The sequence below is a fragment of the Petaurus breviceps genome, unplaced genomic scaffold (assembly GCF_028583685.1).
Source record: "Petaurus breviceps papuanus isolate PSGF00001 unplaced genomic scaffold, PetGlider_PUasm1.0 90925, whole genome shotgun sequence".
In the NCBI taxonomy this organism is placed as follows: Eukaryota; Metazoa; Chordata; class Mammalia; order Diprotodontia; family Petauridae; genus Petaurus; species Petaurus breviceps.
This window is the reverse complement of record NW_027187380.1, coordinates 24,932,332-24,952,800: the sequence shown is the minus strand read 5'-3', so window position 1 is coordinate 24,952,800 and position 20,469 is coordinate 24,932,332. Positions and strand designations below refer to the sequence as shown.

General features: G+C 36.4%; 1 protein-coding gene and 1 pseudogene across 3 annotated transcripts in view; both read right to left on the bottom strand.

Moving 5' to 3' along the window:
* PRKCA (protein kinase C alpha) overlaps window positions 1-20,469 on the bottom strand; it is a 539,987-nt gene that overhangs the window by 465,132 nt on the left and 54,386 nt on the right. The window lies entirely within an intron of this gene.
* Window positions 6,183-10,986, bottom strand: LOC138152732 (T-box transcription factor TBX10-like; annotated as a pseudogene).

Below are 20,469 nucleotides of genomic sequence, written 5' to 3'. Positions count from 1 at the left end.
GTGTCTTGCCTCTGAAATCTGCCACTTCCTGGAGAAGACCCCAGTTCCATGTGCCACACTGTCTTGCTGGCTCACTCAACTCCACTGCACAATTGGACTCCCAGAATGTTTGACTTCTTTTCTTTTTAAACCCTCAGTCTCCCTCAACCCTGTTAATGAATGAGAGGAGAAAATGACACATAACTGTAATGATGCTGTCATATATTTCTGAGACATGGACAAACTCATGTGATTCTCTTGCAAGGTGCCATTTCTGGAGAAGTGAGAAAAGGAAATAGAAATCTCCCTTTTCCCCTTGATGTACTGTCTAAAAAAGTAAAAGAAAAAAGGTGAAGAGCAGCCTCAAGAACGAGGTTCTTCCTCTATAACTTATTCTCCTCAAATGTGTTTGGCTTGCTTTTTTTTTTTCTATATAGGCCCAGGGCTTATGGGTGTAATTGCAGCCAATCAGGTTGCTGGGCAGTGCTAATTGCCTTGATCCAAAACCCTTATAATTCTTTCAAATTGATTCAGGAATTTCTTCATACCTAGTTGAAGATTACAGGAAAATTCCTTAATACTTCCATTACAAAAATGAACAATGATATCATATAAGATGACAGCTAAGTATGTTTTTTTAATTGAAATTAGCATGAAAATTGTTGCATGATCTTTCATAAGAAAAGCATTCTTTAAATTAAACAGCTTCATACATTGTTGATGGATCTGTGAATTGATCCAATTAGTCTGGAAAAACAAGTGAGAAAGTGATTAAAATAGTCCTACTCTTTGACCCCAAGTAGGTATATGCTGCAATAAAATCAAAGATTAAAATAAAGGTTCCCTATATAACTAAACATTTATTTTGCAGTACTTTTTTGTAGTAACAAAGAATGGAAAGCAAAGTAGATGCCCATTTATTGGGGAATGGTCAAGCATATTGTGTTTCATGAGAATAATGAAATATTACTAGACCTTAAAAGACAATAAATACAGAGAAAAATGAAAAGATACAAAATTAAATTTAAAAAATTGATGCAAAATTAAGTTCAATGGAAATTCCAACAATGTGAATGGAATGAATAATAAAAAAAATTTGAAACTGAGTATCATGAATTATAACAATCAAGCCTGACCCTGAAGGAAGAAATATGAGAATACGCCTCTCTCTTTTTTTGAAAAGGTAGAGAACTGTTGTTGTTCTGCATGTACTGTATACACATAAAAAACATGTTGGTTAATTTTGATGAAAACTATTTTTTATCTTTCTTAATCTTTGTTCTAAGGAATAGTTCTCTGAGTGGTGAAAGTTATATTAGGAAATAAAAGTGATGAAAAAACAAAAAATATAAATAAAAAATTTTAAGTAGACAAATTTTTAAAAACCATACATTTTTAAAAAAAAAAAGAAAATGAGGCTTCTAAACATGGGTTAGAAATCAGTCTAACAAGCACCTCTGCTAGTGGCATAATGTGAATTTGAGATTTAAAAACTGAAGTCTAGAAAAATACAAGGAAATCCTGTCATAGATCTGTTCTACAGATATTCTACATTTATTTTAATTAGGCCTTAAAAATGTGCTTTATAAACACCTTAAGATAAACATGTAAATTCAACATCCACTATGCAAATAAAATGTTTGATTGCATAGAATATCAGAACAGATTAATCAACAGCTTTATATTGTTCCCTATTAATATAAGGGATGAATTTAACAACCACAAAGAAAGGATTTTTAAAACGAGCAATTACTAGCTCTGTTTCAGAAAATGAAAAACATAGCTAGTCACTCCTCTGGGATACTACCTCAACTTGCATTCACATCTTGTGAGTTAGGATCCCCAGGGGGCAGCGGTTATACTTTCAGGTTCAAGGGTTACCTGCAAGGACCCAGCTTCTAACAGTACAATTCACAAGCCTCCTATGATGTGCTTAAAAGTAAGTCAACTCACACAATTAACTCAAAGTAAAATCATTTATTAAGGTGCCGTAATAAAAACAATAGAAACAAAACATTTCCCCCTCCCATAAACCTGGGGTATAGCCTCCCATAAATACACAATGTCAATGAAAAAGACAGAAATAAATATAGTACAATGGTAATGAGACACACATGTAGAGAACATATGTGACCAAACTATATCATGCCTCGAAGAAACACCTCAAGAATTTTTTCCTTCCCATGATGCCCTTGTACTCTTGCTCACTGTGCCTGGCTCTGTGCTGGACAGGTTGCTCTGTCATTAGGTGGGATCTTCTTTTCAGAGGGCATAGTGCTCCTACCATGTTTCCCTGATAATAAGACACTGTCTTATTATATTTTTGGAAAGAAAAACACCAGAGGGCTTATTTTCAGGGGAGGGCTTATGTTGTCCTGCCTCAGCTCTCCTCCGCGGCACTGTTCTCAATGGCGCCAGCAAGCAAATCACTGGGGAAGAACAGGATGACGCGCTCACTGCTGCAGCTCTGATTGGATGCAGCTCAGAGCGTGGCGTGCGTCTCACGGGGGGGGGGGGACGGTGCATACAGAGGGTACCGTAATGTAGCGTGTAGCACAGGGGATCACCTTCACTACAGTAGCAATCTCAATAGGGCTTATTTTCGGGGGAGGGCTTATTATCGGGGAAACACGGTACTAAGCAAATTGCTCCAAGGGGAACCCTAGCCTTGATCCCTGCCAGGCAGCTACAGTCTTCACCACTTTCAGATTCAGGCTCAACTATAATCCAGAGACAGCACACTGATATGCTTTTCCAGAGAGCGGTGACCATCACCTAAGACTTGTAAGAGTTACCACAGTTCAGCCCTGAGGCATGACAGCACACAGGAAAGACAGTGGAGAGCTGTCATCCTAAAAGTCTTTCCTTTTGGCAGGTTTTCTAGTGAAGAACAGCATCTCGTGGATGAGACCTCATACTAAATTAGGGTGACTATCAAGTGCATTTTCATTAATCTTCATCTCTGTAAATGAGGCCATAATAAGGCAATGTTCAATAAGAACAAATCTGGGGTTGAGTTCCCCCATTAAAAAAAATCTAAATCTTTTCTATTAGTTAATGCAAATGAGTGGGGGGGGGTGGGAGAAGCACATGGGAATTTTATGCCCTGAGGGCAAGTTCAGGGTTTCTGCTAGCTGCTCAGGAGTCTGTACTAATAAGTTACTCACATAGTTTACCTGGTACAAAGTAGCCTACTCATAGTATTACTTCCTTTATAGGGTCAGTAATAATTCACTCACATTTGAAAGGGGCTTATCCTATACAAAGTGCAAACATAGTCTAAATACACACATTTTCAGACATAGCCTTGGTAGGAAAGTTTTTGCTTTACTATACATATATTTGTTATGAGGATTTTCTTTATTTTTTTTTAATAGAGTGAGAGTTGGGGAGAAGGAATAGTATGAAAGGGTCATGGAAGCAATTTTTTTTCAATGCACAGTAGATAACAGAATGAAAGACAAAAGAAAAGAGATAAGCATCTAAATAAGGTGTATTGTATATAAATATACTATAAATGTATATTTATGTATAATTGTATATTAATATAATATTGATATAATATAATATAAATATGATAAGGTCTAAAAATTGCATGTGAATTGGTTATATACTTAAAAGGGAAAGTAAGCCATATATAATTTGCCCTTTCATGTGCAATCTTCTTTTTCTGTTCTGCTCTCTCTTACTGTTGTGGAAAATACTCATTATATTTGGTGTTCATTAAGCTTAGAATTAAAATAACTAAAAAACATAAAAACATGCAGTCTACATAAGATACAATTTTATATTTCATTGTTTCTGTTATTTGTCCCTTTAGGTAGTAAAGTTGACTAAGACCACAGACTAAGCCAGGAGTCAAGAAGACTCATCTTCCTACTGAGTTTAAATCTGGCCACAGACACTTACTAGCTGTGTGACTGGGCAAGTAACTTAACCCCATTTCCCTCAGTTTCCTCATCTGAAAAAATGAACTGGAGAAGGAAATGACAAACCACTCCAGTGTCTTTGCCAAAAACAAAAAAAAAGACAGCAAATGGGGTCACAAAAAGTTGGATACAATTGAAAAAAAAACAATTGAAAACAAAATATTTACTACAAAGCAGAATCACAGAGTTAGAAAGAACTTTAGAGGTCATCTCTAAATCAATGAAATTCCATCTACAACATTCCAAGCCATGACCCAGCTTTTGTTGGAAGCCCTGTATCAAGAGAGAGCTCACTCCTTGAGGCAACACATTCTACTTCTGAATAGATCTCATTTTTAGGAAGTCTTTCCTTACAACCACCCTAAGTCTTTCTATAACTTTCATCCATGGCTCTTAGTTGGTTTTTACAGAAGCAAAGAAAAGAAAACAAACAAAACAAAACACCTCAACCCTAATTCCTTTTCTTTTCAAATACTTGAAAACAGAAAAAAAAAATAATGGACATACTGCCACATTTTCTCTAAGTGTTCCTTTCTCTGAGTTGAATAGTCCAAGTTCCTTAAGCTGATTCTTATTTGACATGATCTTGATACTTTTCAACATCTTTGTATCTGTATTCTAGATGCTCTCCAATTTGCCAACATCCTTCCTAAAACATGGTTCTCAAAACTGCACATGGCAGCCCAGATGTGTTCTGATCAGAACAAAGTAGAGAGGGACTACAACTGCTTTATGTCTTGAATACTATGCCTCTCCTAATGCACTAATTAATCATTACTGACCATATGAAACACACAGTCTACTAAAACTCTCTGATCTTTTCCCAATGAACTTCAATCTAGTTATGACTCTCATCTACTATCTGTAAAACTGATTTTGTGAATCAAAGTATGAGACTTGCAGGTTTCCATCTTCTTAAATTCAGTTTCACATTCCAGCAAGCCAAGATCTTTTCCATTTTTGAGTCTGACAGCCAGTATATTATCTATCCCTTCCAGTTCTGTGTCATTTGCAAATCTGATAAACCTGCATTGTGTGGGTCAGTGTGGGAGAACAGACCTGGTTCCAATAAGACCTGAACATAAATCCTACTTCTCAAATTTAGTAGATTTGTAACCTTGGACAAGTCACTTAATTTTTCTGAAGATCAGTTTCTTCATCCATAAAAATGAGAATGTGGGACTAGATATCCTATGGGATATCTTCCAGTTCTGAATCTATGATCCTATGAATAATGATTAAAATGTCCCTCAGCATAGGGCATAATCTTTTTGTGTCCAACTATTCAACTAGTTCCATATCAACCTATCTGCTCTATATTGCCCACTTCCTCCCTCCCCCGCAACAAGAATAGCATGAGAAATAAGATTTCATTCTTGACTTTCTCCTCTCTCTTAGACTGATTTCCCCTGCAAAATTTAAGATCATGCGATCCTACCTATGCTAATTATGAATAACCCTTAGAAAGATGCTCTCCAATAATTTGAGATTCATGTCCCAGATTATTCTAAAATGGTGTAGTCACTTCCACCCACTCCTAAATTCCCACCATTTCCACTTTAGTAACCATTTCCTCTTTGTTAAAGAAGGAAAATTGGATTCAAATATGATTTCCCCAGTTAGCCCTCTACACTCCATTGAAAGAAATTCTCATCAAGTCATGAAGTAACTATTTACTCTGCTTTTGGCAGAGAAAGAATTCCAACACATGTTGAGATAAGTGAAGTCCCTCATCACCATATATGTCATGCTACATGGTCATAATAAATTCCTTATTTCCTATTTCTCTCCAGGTAATCTGTAGACTCCTCCAATGATAATATTGTTTGTTTCTCACTCCATTAATCTCCATCCAAATGCTCTTCATGATGCTTAACTCTGTGGTTGCTGAGATTCCTCATAATTCTTCTTAAAATATTATTTTCCTTTTTTATCTGCCTTGCTCCTTATAAACAAAAATGAACTTCTCCAAAGGAACATGTAAAGCATGAGACCCATCTCACCAAGTTCCAGCAATATACATAAATTCAAACATGTCTCCTTCCATTAGGTTCTTTAGTTTATCTTAATTGTTACTTCTATTTTCTACATTGGTATATAGAAACCTGAAGTCCTGTCTTATTGCTGGGTTTTTCTTGGATTTTATCTCCTAAGAATTCCTTCTTCTATTGTTATTCTTCCTTCCATAGCATAAGAACTCTGTATGATGTTCCAGTGCAGGGGTTCTAGAAGAGTCATCCATGGAACCCTAGGAATCTCCAAGACCCTTTAAAGAAGTACAAGAGATCAAAACTATTTTCATAATAATAAAATAGTATTTACCTATTAATTTTTCAACTGTATATCTGTGTAAGGCTGAATTTTTTTTCACATGCTTCAACCAAAAGAATATACCATAACAGACTGAATAAAGAAGTTTCAATAATATCAAGGCAGACCATGAATAGACTTACAAAAATGTAAAATAATGTCACTTTTCTAATTTACTTTGTTTTAGAAAATAGATTTCGCCCAAACATGTTACTTATAATAACATGTAATGGATTTATTGATATTTTAAATGAATTTTTAAATTATCAGTTTTAATTTCTAATGTGGTAAATCTTGATAGACATGATCCACATACACAAAAGTTCTTTGGGGTCCACAATAACTTTTAAGTGTGTAAAGGGGTAGGAGCGGCTAGGTGGCACAGTGAATAGAGCACCAGCCCTGGTGTTAGGAGGACCTGAGTTCAAATCTGGCCTCAGACGCTTGACATACTAGCTATGTGACACTGGGCAAGTCACTTAACCCCAACTGCCTTGCCTTTCCCCCTCCAAAATAAAAAGAAACTGGACCTTTTGGGGGTGGCTCGGTGGCACAGTGAATAGAGCACCAGCCCTGGAGTCAAGAGGACCTGAGTTCATATCCGGTCTCAGACAGTTAACACTTACCAGCCATGTGACCTTGGTCATATCACTTAACCCCAATTGCCCTGCTTTCCCCCCTCCAAAAAGAAAGCAAAAAAAAAAAATCTGAGTTCCAATACTGCTTCAGATACTTACAAGCTACCTAAGTAACACAAGAAAAATCACTTAACCTGTCTACCTCAGTTTCCTCAACTATAAAATGAAAAGAGAAGAGGTATTCCAAAAACTCCTTTATCATCTCTTCTATGAAGACAAAACCTTGTACTGTGAGTATAGCTAGCAATTATTAGACTTTGTAGTCAAACTTTTTTTTTTACAATTTTGCAGTACTCATCTTCAACTGTTCTGTGGTTTTTAGTCTTTCCATGTACATTGACAGTTAATGTGTATATTGTTTTCCTAGTTCTATTTATTTGTATCAGTTCATGTAAGTCTTTCCATACTTCTCTATATTTATTTTGTTCTTAATTTCTAATTAAGCACAGCAATATTCCACTATATTCATGTACATTTGTACAATGAACGGATGTCTACTTTGTTTCTAATTCTTTGCTACAACAAAAATTCTAAGAACATTTTAATGTATAAGGAGACTTTGGGTTTTTTTTTTCCTTTTTGGAGGGCAATTGGGGTTAAGTGACTTGCTGAGGGTCACACGGCTAGTTTTTGTGTTAAGTGTCTGAGGCCGGATTTGAACTCAGGTCTTCCTGACTCCAGGACCAGTGCTCTATTCACTGTGCCACCTAGCCACCCCTGAGACTTTGTTTTTTTGACAGTGATCTCCTTGGTGCACATGCCTAGCAGTGGGCTCTCTACATCAAAAGATATGGATGCCTTAGCCACTTTATTTGCATCATTCCAAATTTCTATCCAGAAAGACTACCCTAATTCACAGCTCTACCCACAATGCATTAGTGTGCCTTTCTTTCTTCACTTCCTTCAACTTTAATTATTCCCTTTTATCATCTTTGACAGTTTTTAAGGTATGAAGCCAAACTTCAGGGTTGTTTTGATTTTCATTTCTCTTAGTATTAGTGATCTGGAAAATTCTTTCATATGATTGTTAGTAGTTTGAAATTATTCTTTCGATAACTATTTGTTCATATCCTTTGATCACTTGTGTACTGAGGAATGGAATTTGGTCTTATATATTTCTTTTAGTTGTCATTTGGTATCTTTGGATACTGTAGCAGCAAGCACCCCCGCGTCCCCAGGGTGTCTGCCAACAGAGGTTCTTGGATCTGCTTTGATAAAGGAAAGCAACTCAAAATGGGTTAACAAGCTTACTTTAATCAGTCAAATATGTATCGTTTACCTTGTTCAGGGGGAAAAGGTCAGCACCCCGAATTTCAGAGTATACAGACAGAATTATCAAGACAGAGAAACAGATCAAGTAGATAGTTTCCAAACTGTCCAACCATTACATCCATACCAAATCAGCATCTGGGTTTTTCAAAGCCAGGGGGGCTCTCAACAACGGCTTCCCAGAGTCCAGATCAAATCACAGAACACTTCTCAAAGTGCCCCCAAAACAAAGCCTCAAATCAGGGTTTATATAGCCTTCTCCTGGCTCAGAGAATGTAACAACCTTCTGGATCCACTGGCCAATCAAAAAGTATCTACTGAAAAACAAGCCTCCCACACCAGGCTCCAGGTGCACTTTAGCCTAGGGGCAGGGAAGATCTTTAAATTTGCATTTCCATTACAGATACCAAAACTTTATCAGAGATATTTGAAACAAAGATTTTTCCCCAACTGGCATTATCCTAAGTGAATTACTTTTGATTGTGAAAAAGTGTTTCAGTTGGGGCAGCTAGGTGGCACAGTGAATAGAGCACTGGCCCTGGAATCAGGAGGACCTGAGCTCAAATTCAGCCTCAGACACTTAACACTTACTAGCTGTGTGACCCTGGGCAAGTCACTTAACCCCAATTGCCTAGCCTTCCGCCCCTCCAAAAAAGGAAAAAAAGGGTGGGGGGAAGGGTTTCAGTTTCATGTAATCAAAATTATCTATTTTGTCTTTTATAATTGCCTCTTCCCATTGTTTGGTTAAAAATTAATCTCCTATATCTTTGAATGCTATATGATCTTTTCTCTTCTAATTTTTAATAGAATAATCTTTACTATTCAAGTAATATATCCATCTTGAATTCATTGTGGAATGTGGTGTAAGATGTTGGTCCAGTCTTATTTCTGTCAAATTGCCTTCCAATTTTCCCAGTAATTTTTATCAATTACCTAGTTCCTAGGTAAAATAACAGAACTATCCGCCACAACTGACCAGCCATAAAACCCACAAATTTTTATTTTCGTGGGTTTTTTTTCATGCTAATTCTTTAATGTCCAAGGGAAGGAACAGAGACATGAGTCCCACCCCCCAGTTGCTGGGTTCCTGAGGCCTATGTCCCCTCTGGCCTGGCCAGGGTCCTCCCCAAACCAGTTGAGCTCAGAATAGGGGAGGTGTGAATGGTTGGACAACCCCAAAGCCCAACTCTAATCCCCAGACTTGGGAAAATGTTGCTTTGTCAGGGGCACAGTATGCCAAGCTCTGATGGCTTTTATCCACTGGCCCAAAGACAGTTTGGGGCATTCCTGGGAGGTCAAACATGCTGTCTGAACATGACCTCTGCCCCTACGGGCCTCCCTCTTGAAGCACGTAGGGTGGGTCACTGCTGTTTTTCCCTTTGACCTGGATGTGTGTGGTGGGGGAAGAGGAGGTAGGGGTTGGGGTGCAGGCTGTCGGGAGAGGACATAGAGGCACAGGTCCCAGGAAGGCTTACGGAGCAAAGCTGAAGATAATGGTCATTTACTTCAGCATTAAATTCCAGGGGGCTTGAGAAGGAGGAGCCTCTTCCCCCACCCCCATGTGACTACCCACAGGTGGGTGGATAAGGCACCCAAGCAGTCAGTAGAAATGCCAACAGATTGAAAGTCAGGTTTCCTGGGTTTAGGACCACCCTCATCTCCCTGCTGTCCCCCATCCCAGCTTTTGGGGAAGCTTCGTAATGTCTCTGGCCTAGATAGGGACTAAGGTGTGGCTAGGAGGCTAGGAATTGGGGAGGGAAGTTGTGAGTGGATATGTCTAGGTCACTTCCTTTTCCTTAGGACATGAAGCCTCAGTTTCCTCATCTGTAAAATGGGTCCAAGGGGCTAGAAAGAGAGTGACTTGCCCCACACCACAAGACAGGAAGTTGCAAGGGTAGGTTCAAACCAGGTAGGAAGAAGTTGAGTCATGGGGTGGGGGGTTCTGCTGATAGGAGAGGGGGGCTGGGATCCTGCTGGAAGTCATCTGGCCAGGGCTGTTCACTCCCCAGCCCTGCAGTGAGCTCCTTGGCTCTGCCCACACTGGATGCTTACTCTTGATCCTGGTTGCTTGCCAGGAGGGCCAGGACACTTTGAGGAGGCTGGATTTGAAGGGCTCCCTGGCTCCCCACCACCTTGGCATCAGGGAGAGGGTAGGGGGCTGAGCAGGCCCTGGCTGAGGACCCACGTATGGGCACTGGTAGGAGATGGACCTGTAGCCAGTGGGGTCCAGAAGGACCTTTGGGGGCAAGTGGGCAGCACCAATCCAGGGGGACCCAGAGAGCTCTCTGGACAGCACAGAGCCCATTGGATGGCCCATTGATGGAGCTGGGAGGTGGTCCTGGAGACAGAAGTGGAGAATTGGGGCCAGCTTTGTCCAGGTCTGGCTCTTCCCGGGCCTCCTTCAGCAGTGGGGCCTGGCTGCTTTGGCTGCTTTGGAGCATGGGGCTGAGCACTGGCCTCAGTGGGGCCCTAGGGCAGGTGTCTGGGTCACACTCTTGGAAGCCTTTGGCAAAGGGGTTGCTAGCGATCTTTAGCTGGGTGACACTGTGGTTCTGATAGGCTGTCACAGCCATGAACTGAGTCTCAGAGAAGATGAAGGACTTGAAATTCTCCTGTGCATAGTGCTCACTGTCCTTTCGGGGGTCCACAAACACCACATGGAATCAGGGCTGGTAGCGGTGCATGGAGTTAAGAATGATCTGGGCAGGAGGGAAGGCTGAGATGGGCTGGTGACTGTCAGCTGGACCAGACCCACAGCACCCCACCGGGGTCTCTCCCCTCACCTGTGTAAGGGGCCTGAGGGGGTCTGCATCACCTGGAGGGCTCCGGAGAGGGTGGAACCCCAGAGCACAGGACTTCATGTCCTGCCTTCTAGGATAGAGAACACCTAGCTTGGTGCCCCCAAAATGCATAAATTTTTAAAGAATAATGTTTTTCATAAATATCACCATACCAAATACTCCCTAATTTCTAAGCTAAGAAGACCAAAAAGCTTTCAAAATATAGACACCTAATAGAAGAAATGAAAACCATGTGGGAATAGGACAAAGAAGAATGGATCCTTCATATCCTAATTGCTATAGGAACTGCCACCCAAAGACGTTTGCAGGAATGAGTTTTACAGAAGAAAAGTTTGCATTCCAATACTTTTATACAACTCTATTACAAAGTTATTTTATCTACCTGTATAAGAGTTGACCAGACATTAAATATCAAAAACTAGTAGTTAAGCAACTTGTTGCAGGACCATTTTTATCTGAACTCCATAGGAAAAAAATGAGTATCATGAGATAATAGGTATTAATAGCTGGTATTAATATGGAATTTTAAGGTTACAAAGCATTTTCATATACATCTGATTTTATCTTAATAAAATACAGAATTGAAGAATCATCCCCTTTTTTATAGATGAAGAAACAGGCTCAGATAAGCTAAGTGACAAAGATTGAAGTGGGACTTGGGGTTTAATCTAGCCCTTTTTCTGTTACTTCAATTCCCCTGTATAGCCTCTAACTGAAAGTCTTTATGTTCCAGGGCACATTACTTGGTCTTTTTTATTAAAAGTCCCAACAGATAATAAGACCCAAAAATGCTCAAAATCAGCAATGTATCTTGACCTGAAATAAATGTTTTATTTAGTTTCCCTGCTTTATTTTCAAAATTTTGTGGAGTCCTAATTGTAACTTTTGAAGTTTTATGTAGAAAACAACACTGATTCAATTATGCCATTACTAATAACCCTACTTCTACTTACAAATGATCTGGGCTTACTACCATGAATTCAAGGTTTAATGGAAAAACCTATTTTAAGTAAATGTTTTAGCAACATCACAATCACAGCAAGGTAGCACAATAGATAGAGTCATTCATATTCTATTTCAGGAATAACTGAGTTCAAACTGGGCCTCAGATACTTAGGTTTGACCATGAGCAAATCATTTAGCTTCTGCTGGCTTAGTTTCCTCAAATGAAAAATAAGTCTCACAGGATTGTTGTGAGAATCATATGAGATACTTGTAAAGCACTTAGCACAGTATGTGGCACATACTAAATACTATCTAAAATTCTAAATGCTATTTTATCATTATTATTATTGTTATTATAATTATTCACAGGTAGTAATGTAATTTTGAGAAAGTGTTTATAAATCAGCTATTATTCATGTTCACATAATCTACTGCAAGTTTTTTTTAATTGAGGCTAGCATCCTCCCTATCTACCTACCACATACTTAACATATTTCTCCTCTCATTGTCCATTCCAGACTCATGGGCTAGAAAGATCAAAGATCATGTGGTCCAATCTCCAAATTATAAACAGGAGATATGACTTGCTATGATTCACATGGCAAGGTAGCTACATAGCAGAGACTGAAACCTACTCTCCTAAGACCAAGACTACACTCAATGCTCTTATCTCTCTACAATACACTTCTTTGTGACCTTAGAGAGTATAAAATAATTTTAACAACATAAGGAAAACACAATGTTTAAATCTCACAATATATTTCAAAGGCAAATATAAAGAAAAATTTAATAATCTAAACTTTTCATAAGACTAACTGCCTGGAAAGGACAACAATTACCACAAAGGAACAAATCAGTAATAGCAGAATTTCATACATTAATGAACTGTTTTTTTTTTTCAGGGAGTAGGGTGACGGAGTCTTGTCTTACATCCATCAAACCCAACATCTAAGTAGCCACCTATTCTACCTATCTGTGAGGTCAACTCTTTGTAAGTACTAGAATTTAATGAAATTCAGATGATGTCAGAGCAGGTAACAAACGAAGCAAGGCATACTTTTTTGAAATATATGAAGTGCAGGTTAAGAAATCTTCCAGTAACAACCTTCATTGGACCAATAGTGGCAATGTGTAAGACAATTCTGAAAATCCTAAAAATTTTCTGATTAAATCACCAGGGAAAAAAAAGTCTCACCATTCCAATCTTTTCTTGTAATTTACTATAACTGCTTTAAATGGATGGATGTTGGCAGCACATAAGGATAGAAGTGGGAATGATTCCAATTGTAAAGTAACTACTTTATCACATGTATTCTCAGAAAATATGGCCAATTAGAAAAGTTTATCTGGTAGCATAATGGTTAATAAATGGGATTTATAAGATGTACTTATTTTGAATTAAAAATCATAGTTACTTAAAAAATATTTAACTTAATTTCAGGAAATCCTACATAGCCATGAAGAATCAGTTTGATCCTTACTCCTTTTTATACCTTTAACTTTTAGTACAAATCATGAGCTGATAAATTTTAAAAGTACTTATTAGCAAGACAAAATGAGGTTCTTATAAAGGTGGAAATAAAAAAAATTAATTAAAATAAAAATAGTCAGTGAAAAGCAATGAGAGTTGAATTGAAAATCTGTTCACACCCTCAAAACACAAAAAATGCAAAAAGAATAAAATTAAAAATGAAGTTTCTGCTTAATCACGTTTTCTTCAAGGAATAAAACAGCATGATGATATCTCTTTAGAACTCTGGGACATATTACTTTTATGCTGTTTTTCTTCTGGTAAAATAGAATTAATGGTCTAAAACAAAAGAACTTAAACTGATAAGGTTAGTAAGCAGGTGGGGCATATAAGTAAGGTTAGAGAGAAGTAACTTCATTCTGTATGAAGCAAAATGTCACAGGGGGTCATCTGATTTTATACCAAGTTTATACTGTGACAGAAAGATGCTAATAGAATTATAATTAACATGAAGAGAATTATTTTTTGTTTTCCATGTTCAAAATGAACTCCTTAATGGCAAAGAGGGAATTATCTTGGATGGGTAGCTTGGTTTGGAATTAGAATGGTTCAAAAACAGCTTTGTATTCTACCAAGTAGTTTTAGAGTCTACCTGAGGAGGAAAAAGCCTGAAATAATTTGGAATTAAAAATAATGCTCCATCCCACCTTTAGCATGAGTTGAAGGGAAATTGCTCAACAGAGGGAGCTGCTATTTTTAGGCAATACATTTTATAAAATATTACCTTAGAGAACTGTTTTTTAGTTAGATAGGTAGTTTATTTTATTGAACCCGAGACCCCAATTTTGAAGACATTAAGTGAAATAATTTCAAGTTTTAGAAATGGACTCAAATAGTGATGTTTGACATAAATACAAAAAGCAAAAGAATAGGTGTGAAATTAAGCCTAATAACCTGTAAGTGTGTAGTTGAGGAATTCTCAAGGATGAGAAAAACTCCTGTAAACTAGAGAAAAGTATGTAAGAAAAGAACAGGTAATAGATGAGGAGGAGGGAAGGGAAGGAGAGTTGCTACAAGTGGTGTGTTTCAAAGTATTACAAAGTGTTTGCAAAAACACTACAAAATCCATCATGCCCCAGAAGTTTTAACTCTTTCCTACTCAGTCAACAGGGAGGAATATCTGACTGTGTTATATAAGTCACTGGGAAAATAAAAGTTGCTTTAATTATTAAGTGAAATGAAACACATCCATTCTGTAAAGAAAAGGATACCTATAGTAAAATTCAGCAAAACAACCCAAAGAAGAGGTGAACACAAGCAATTATACAAATGGGAGGAAAATGATAAAAGTGAGCCATCAACCATGATTAAGCTCTACCAAAATGTGCATAGCTGCTTGTACTGCTCCTAATGAAAGGATTTCAAATTTTAAATCTAGGACATATCCCTTTTATTAGAGAGTTTGATTAGTTTAATACAATAATTCCTCCCAACAATAATAGCTACCCAGCTGTTTAATATATCCCTTGAAAGTGTGTTATAAAATGAAATCAACTACACTGTGACCAGTTATTTTTGCTGGTTTATGATATTCATTGAAGTTATAAAATGTCTATCATAGGTTAAAAGCAGATTATTGAAAAGCATCCTATAAAATACTTTTGCTTCCAAGACTGAATTTAATAGTATGAAAACATCCTAAATCTTATGCTGGGGTGAAACAGTTTGAGAACACCCTCACTCTACAAACAAAAATACGTTGACATCCTGCCAATACAAAAATTTTGATGAGCAGGATACTCTCAGAAAAGCCTGGAAAGACTTACATGAGCTGATGCAAAGTGAAATGTATGGTGTGCAAAGTAACAGCAATATTGCAAGATAATCATCTGTAAGTGATTTAGCTATCCTCAGCAATATAACTGTTAAAGACAATTTTGAAGGACTTGTGACAAAAAATGCTATCCATCCCCAGAGAAAGAACTGACAGTGTCTGAATACAGATGGAAACATACTTTTTTTTTACCTTACTTTTCTTGAGGTTTAGTTTTTTATTTTGTTTTGTTTTTGGTCTATGTTTTCTTTCACAAAATGACTATTTGCATGACTATATATGTATAATCTAAATTGAACTGCTTGCCTTCTCAATGAGGAGAGGTAATAAGGGAGGAAGGGAGAAAATTTGGAATTCAAAATTTTCAAAATGAATGTTAAAAATTGTTTTTACATGTAACTGGAGAAAAATAAATACTAAACAAATAAAAAATAAAATTTTCATTTTACTCAGTATTGTTCACAAAACTTTCTATTCAACTTATTGAAGGATAAGGGAAGGAATTTCCTATTTAGCAAAGTAGATTATTCATATAACAATTTTATTTATAAATCACAATAGCACAATTAGTTGAGATGTCTGATAAGATATGATATATTGCCAATGTTAGCACTTGTTAATAAAGTAAATGCTCCACTATCTCAAAATATATTACCTCTACTACTAAATAAAAGCCTGGCATAGTTAGTCAGAAAAATCTAACAAATGTTTTGACCCTCATTATGGATAAAGATTTTATTCCTAAAATCTTGAAGGAGAGAAAGGATCTAACAGAATTAAAACAAGAACAAATACTATCAATAAAAATAATAACTGATATTAATATGGTACTCTAAAATTTGCAAACCAATTCATATACCATATTTGGCCCTCACAGCAATTCTGAGAGGAAAGTGTCATAGGAATTATTGTAATTCTCATATTACTGATGAGGAAACAGAAGTAAAAATATTTAAGTGAACTGTCCAGAGTCACAAAGCTGTGTCTGAGCCCGGATTAGAACTCAGGAAGATGAGTCTTCCTAATTCCAAGCCCAGTGCTCTATCCACTACACCACCTGGCTGTCCCTTCTATCAACTATTAGATCATATGCTTTGGCCTTGTAACAAAAGAATTTATTGTTCATGCTTACTCTTAACATTTTGCTGACCGAATAGTCTCCCCCGACCCCACCAACTCACACACATGCACACTAGTTTCAAAAAAAAACACAGAATGCATCTGAAGACTTGCCTTCTCCCAGGGAGCTCAATTCAATTCAGTAATAAGTACCGACCACTGAACTTTATATGTTAATAAGCTGGGACCCCTATCAATGCTATAACCAGTTCACAAATCGAAAATAAGTACCATGTCTCAAATGTATTACATCACATTTAACAAGGCTGACTGGAAGAAGATTCCCTTCAGTACCTGAAAAAGCATAGCTGTAAATACACTGTCAGGTGCTTTACTTAGAAGATCTTTTTACACTGCAATTAGGTTCTCTGCTTCCCCCACCTCTTCTCCTTGCCTCAGACTCACACCCACCTATCTGCTCCCACAGTGGATTTTTTTTTTGGCCCATATAACTCAAGAACAAGATAGGACTTTGTGATAAAGAGACCATTGTCTAAAAGCCCCAAGTTTCCTATAGGAGCTGTGCTTCAGTTTTCATGTTTCATACACTGAAGATATTAATGGAAATCCTAAAAACAAGAGACATCAAACACTCAATCAAAGTTGGCAAGTGAGAAGAGTGTCAGCAGGTTTGAGGAGTCCAAATGTTTTACTTTCAGTTAATGAACATATACTGTTCATTCTCAGCCAAAAGCAAGATCAATCAACCAATTAGCATTTATTAATAACTTACTCTTTGTGAAGCACCGGTCTAGGAAGTATAGATACAAATTCAAAGAATGAAACAATCAACTCTCAGAGAGCTTACATTGCATTGGGAAGATAAGTATACATACATGTATAATATATTTATGTATATTATGTATACCACATATGTCAGTATTATACATATAGAGATAATAAATATAAATAAATATAAGGTTAGAGTTATCTACAGAGGTATAGAGAGCTGTTACATTTTCAGTGTGAGCATTTACACCTCAGAAATTGGCAAAAGCTACAAATAAGGACTTAGTTTGTTGTTGATGTTATTTTATTGTCTAGATTAAAGAAAATGATAGAGAAAATGTTAATAATGCAGACTGAAAGTATGTCAAGATTACATTGTGACCAGGTGGCCTGTTGTTAAGTATTTACCAATAAAAGCACTAGCAATTGGATTAGTAAAGACTTCATGTGGAAGTTGGTGTTTGAACTGTATCTTGAATAAAGACAAGGGTCTTATGAGGTAGAAATGAGCAAAAGGTAACATTCTCAGCATAGGGGATTGCCAGTACAAGGAAAACAGATACAACGGACTACTACATTTCAAGAACAGAAAGACAGTTTAGGTGGATTGAAAAGTGCAGGAAAGAGAATAAAGTATAATGAGGCTGGAAAGATGGTTTGGGGACAGGGAGTAAAAAGTTTCAAAAGCTAAAGAAAGGAGTTGTCTTTTACTCAAGAGGCAAGAAGAAATTGCTGGAATTTATTGAGTTGGAGAATGCTATGGTCAAATAAGAACTTAAGGAAAAACTTTTTAGCAACTATATGGAGTATGGAATGGAAAAGGGAGAGATCTGACTATAGGGAAACCAATTAGGAGGTCCTTCAGTCATCTAGGTATAATGTAATAGGGGCCTGAACAAAAGTGGACAATAGATCATAAAGATAAGAATTAGTGATTGGCATCTGGATTACAGGGAAAAAAAAAGAGAAAGAAGTAGAAATAGAATGTTTTAATTACAGATCATGTGCTGATCACATAACTATCTCACCATCTTACTCTCTTCAAAGAAGGGGACGGGCAAAGAATGAGGGGGGAAAAGTATAACAATGTGATGGAGAGTAATAAAAAATTAACCATCATAACTTACTGATGGGATGAACTTACATGCAAAAAAAGAGGCTAGCAGAATGGAAATGAAAATAGCATTAACATCATGTTGTTTACAAGAAGCACATGTGAAATAAAGATTCACAGAGTTAAAATGAGGGGAAGAAGCTGAATTTTTTGTGTTTAGTCAAACGCAAAAAAAATATGAATAGCAATCATGACCTCAGATAAGACAATAGTGAAAATAGATATGGTTAAAAGAGACAGAGAAAATATAATATTCTTAAATGTAATTCATAGAAAATGAAATAATTTCAAATTATATATGTGCATGTGTGTACATGCACTGAATAGCATGGCATCTAAGTACTTAAAGGATTGTAACTAAAGCGAGAAACAGTTGGCAAAGCTATAATATTTGGGGATCTCACTGTGTACTCCATTTTAGACCTAGACAATGCTAACAAAAAGATAAGAAAGAAGTTAGGGACTTTCACAGAACTTTTAAAAAGTTGAAAATGTTAGATCTCCAGTAATTACTAAATAGGAATAGAAGTGTGCATAATGCTCAGCAATTCATAGTACCTTTATAGAAATTGACCATAAGCTAGGCATAAAAACCTGAAAAAGAAATTTTAAAAAATAATAACTCTTTACAAACTACAATGTAACAAAATTACAACCAATGAGTGACCTGGGGAGTGGGGGTGGGAGACTCCAGTTGAAGTGGGAATAAATTATTTAAATATTGCATCAAAGAACAAAACAGAGGAGAAATAAATAATTTAATCAAAGGAAATGACAAATGGAACAACATACGAGAGAGAGAGAGAGAGAGAGAGAGAGAGAGAGAGAGAGAGAGAGAGAGAGAGAGAGAGAGAGAGAGTAAGAGTTCTATGAGCTGGGAGTGCAATAATAAAATAGATTAATTATTAACTTGTCTGAGAAATAAATGAAAACCAAATTGCTAACATCAAAAATGAAAAAAAAAGAATATATAAAAAATAAAAAAGCAAAGGGAAATGTTAAAAATTCTTTTCATAGGATCAAAGATTTAGAGCTACAAGAAGCCTTAAAGACCAAATTCAACCCTCTCATTGTATTGATGTGGAAACTGAAACACAGAGCAGGTAAGTGACTTGCTGAGCCACACAGCTAATAATTGTAAATGTCAGTATCTGAACTGAGAACTTTCTGAATCCAAGGCCAGCACACCATCCAATATACTAAGTAGCTGCTTCTATTTTACCCAATTTATGCCCCAAAAATGATGAAAAAAAATGATGGGTAGTAACAAAAATATAAAATATCCATATTAAAAATAAAAGAAAAGGAAGATTTAAATAATCTAATCTCAGAAAATTAAAATAAGGCATATTTAGACTCTCAAAGAAGAAAATACTCCAAGATCAGTTGGTTGTACTAGTGAATCTTAAAAAAAAAAACACTCAAAATTAATTCTAATATTATGTGAACTTTTAGCAAAACCATAAAAAGGAGGGATCCTATAAAATTCCTTTCATGATATAACAGTGATCTTGATACCTAAGCCAGACAAATAGAAAATAGAGAAAAAAAACACTATAGAACAATATCTACAATGAACACAGATACAAAAATATTAATTCAATATGGGGGGGAAGGCTACAGTAATACATTTTTAAAAAAACAATATACTATGACCAGATTGGATTTTTACAAGGAATTCAGGGTTGATTCAATACTAAGAAAACCATAAATATAATAAACCAAATACAACATAATAACCAAAAAATATAAAAAGCATGCAATTATGTCAATAGACAAGATAAAGGTTTTTCTGCAAAATACATCTATTTTAATTTAAAATATTAAATAGCATAGGAACAAGTAGACCTTACTTTACAATTCTAAGTCATAATTATCTAAAACTAAGAATCATTATTTTATGTAATGGAGAAATGTTAGAGACCTTTACAAAAAAATCAGGGGTAAAGCAAGAATGTTCTTTATCAGCACTATTATTCAGTATAGTTCTAGAAATTATACTTGCTCTTTATAAAACAATAAGAAGAAAAAGAAGTTAAGTTAAGCATAGGGAAAGAAAAAGCAATATTACTTCATTTTGAAGATTATATGATGCTCTGGTTTATTTTGATTTATATATTTTTAAAAGCAATTGGGGTTAAGCAACATGCTCAAGGTTACACGTCCAGTTATTTTGTGTGGGTGCCAAGTATCTGAGGCCAGAACTGATCCCGGGTCTCCCGATGCTGGGGCCAGCACTTACTCACTGTGCCACCTGGCCACCCCTCTGGGTTTTTTTTTAATCCTAAAAACTGAACTAAAATTTATTGGGGGAAAAGTATTAATAGATAA